Raw genomic sequence first — 3,509 nt, forward strand, 5'->3', positions numbered from 1 at the left:
TAATGTCCATATTTTGGGTGGGTTTTCCAGCTTCAAATGATCTAATCCGGTCTCGCTTATTTCAGTTAATCCCAGATCCAGTCAAGTTGACACCAGGTTTAGCCATCACAAGTCCACCCCTTGTCAACTTGACACATAGTTGCATCTTCTTATGTCATGCTTCATTTTTAAATGAAAATAATGACAAGTTCATAATTCCACATAACATGATATAACTATCCCACATACAATAATAAACCATTATATATCTTAAAGTAGGTGTAAGGTCTTTGAGGAATTCTTAGTCCTCTAGTGTCTCATAACCTAAATATGATAATACATATTTACAATACTTAATCACTTAACATTTATCTCAATTACATATTCAAAAGGGAACAGAACAACACAAATATTTGCTTAATATATGTGAATATATGCACAAGCATATTCTTAACCAAATAGGACACAAACCCTCATGTCAATTACAATTGATGTTTCTGCAACTGGTCATGTGGCCTCAACTGATATTTATAACTTCCTTAGTCTACTATCCATTCCGTATTCCTACACCATCAGTGAGTACCTCTTCAGGTCTTGGCTCTTTCCTTGGAGGAGTGACCCATGCTTTGATCCCTGAAGGGTCTGGGCCATTTGTTGTCCTATCTGGATTGAGTTGTTGAAGATTCATACTGACCATAATCACAGGTCATGGTAGTACCAAAAGACACCCAGAGAAATCGCCTGCCTTCCCGACATAATCTTCCTTGTCTCCACTGTAGAGAAACAGTTCAATTTCTGCCTGGTAGTCTGGATCAACCAAGCCTCCTGATATTTTTAATTTTTCTTAGTGTGTTGACTTAAGGGGATCAGAAGTCCAAAGTGTCCAGACAGAAGTCTTATCTTCCAGTAAAAGGGAATGTTTCACTCCCTGCTCTGGAACCAAAACTTCTAGGCCAGCAGAGTGCAAAGTCATGGTTACAGGAAGCAAAAATGTTCCTAGTGGGTCACAGGGTGATAGTGAGTGGAGCCATCCCCACTTCCACCCCTTGATTCCTGGACTGTGAATATTGGCTATAGTAGAAACAGCAGTATAAAAATTTGTTCAATTACTCTGTCAATTTTGAATGGGTCATTTCCTTTTATATGTTGGCAAAAAAATGAGTTTTAAAAATTCTCTGCATATTCTGTATACTTTATGAGGTGAGTTGCAATTTTTCTACCATTCTGTTTCTGGTTTTTGTCTGTGGCACAGAATTTTTTTTTTAAATTTCATGAAATGTAATTTATTATTTATATTGTTGTCTAAATATTTGGTGCTATATTGACAAAAGCTAAATCCAAAATTGTGGCATTTTTAAGCTATTTTCACACTTTCCACCTCAACTCTGTCCATTTTTACTTTGTAAATTAATATTTTAATGGTCTGTTATAGTGTGAATAATTGTAATTTGTGTCTCTTGCTCTGATATATCAGTTAAAATTTAATACTCTGTCTTTTCTAATCTTTTCTTTATTTAAAATTTACTTTGTCTGCCTTTTATATATAATCACATTTGTTCTCTGTTGGCTACTATTTTGTATACAATGATTTTTATGCATCTTTTCACATATAATTTTATGTTTCCCTTTTGAAGCTAATGCTAGTCTCCTACAGATAGGATATAGTTGGACTGTGGTTTTTAATTCATTCTGCTGCCTCTCTCTTTTGACTTGATAACTTATACATTTACAGTTAAAGAAATTACTGCTTATTTCTGTCATTTTTCTATTTCTTACAACATACCTTATAGCTTTTGTGCCTTTCCTTTCCTTTAGTAATAATTTTCCTTTAAGCATTAATTTTCTTTTAAGCATCTTTTTTTCCATTTCATTGTGAGTATATTCTAAGGTAATTTTCATTGTGATTAACATGATTTTTTATTCAAAAATTATAGAAATATAATGTGAATGTATATCAAATTAGTTTGAATACTGTGCTGGATAGCTTTAGTGTCAATTTGATACACCTGGGTTGAGGGAGCCTCAGTTGGGGAATTGCCTCTATTGGACTGGCCTGTGGCCATGTCTGAGGGGCATCTTGATGAGTGATGTGGGAGGGCCCAGCCCACTGTGAGTGGTGCCACCCCTGGGCAGGTGGGCCTGTGTTGCATAAGAAAGCAGGCTGAGCAGGGGCCAAGGGAGCAAGACCGTAAGCAGCGTTCCTCCATGGCCTGTGCTCCAGCTCCTGCCTCCAGGTTCCTGCCCTGAGTTCCTACCTTGGGTTCCCTGATGAACTGCATGCAACCTGGGAGATGTAAGACAAATAAACCCTTTCCTCCCCAAGTTGGTACTGGTCAGAGTGTTTTGTCACAGCAATGAAGAACAAACCAGGACAAATACCATAGAAATTTTCTTTTTTTCCTGACTCTACATATCTTCTGTGGTAGATTGAACTACTGCTCCCTTCTATTGGTATATTCATAGAATATAAAATATGCACACTGTATGTTATGTATCATCTATTTCTGCATAGAAAATGTCAAATGCTTCATAACAGTGCTAATAATGTGAATGCATACCAAATTAGTTTGAATACCATAGAAATTCTCTTTTTTTTGGTCTTTTTGAGACAGGGTCTCCCTGTAGCCCCAGCTGTCCTGGAACTCACTATGTAGACCAGGCTGGCCTTGAACTCATAGAGATCTGCCTGCTTCTGCCTCCCGAGTGCTGGGATTAAAGCCATGCACCACCACACCTGGCTAACAGCTTCATACTTGAATGTTTGGATTACTGGTATCACGAAATCATATCTTTATATATTTTGTAACCTTAAACATAAATTTTAAATACATTGGACTTGTATAGAAAACAAAATGTTGTTACAAACCAAATTTAAAATAACAATAAGTCTCACAATAGCACACATATCTGCATTTTTTATTTTTTATTTTTATTTTTTGATTTTAGTTATTTAATAATCACATGATTAGAAGAAGCATTTCATTACAGCTTTAACATATTCAATATGAACTTCCAGAGTAAAGATACATCTCTTTCAAATGTGGCTGTAAATTTTTAGTTTTACAGTTGAATTAATACACTTATACAATATTGAACTCAGTATAAACCCTGTAAGACATAAAATTGAATGAGCTTTTAACCTTTAAAAAAAGATCTCCATTTCATTTTAAAATATACTGTTTCCTACAGAAAGACTCATTTTTAATGCTACTAACACTTAGATTTTTGTACATGTGTCTCTAATCTCTATGTTTCTGATTATTACTAGTCAAAGTCAGTTACACTCGGATACTTGGCATCTGAGTATGGATATAAAGTCATCAGGTAGATTTCAATGGTAATGTTTATCACCTCTACTAATTAACATGAAGTAAATTTTTATGCTTCCTCCTCAAATATAACTCATTTTCTTAATTTGTTGATTTTTGGGGGGGTGTATGTCATACAGAACATCTCAAAAAAATATTATTCATCTACATACCCACTTCCTAAATGGTACCATCCCATAGCTCCCCCCCACTGGAGCCCAT

Source organism: Nannospalax galili, unplaced genomic scaffold (assembly GCF_000622305.1).
Source record: "Nannospalax galili isolate Female #2095 unplaced genomic scaffold, S.galili_v1.0 scaffold524, whole genome shotgun sequence".
NCBI lineage: Eukaryota > Metazoa > Chordata > Mammalia > Rodentia > Spalacidae > Nannospalax > Nannospalax galili.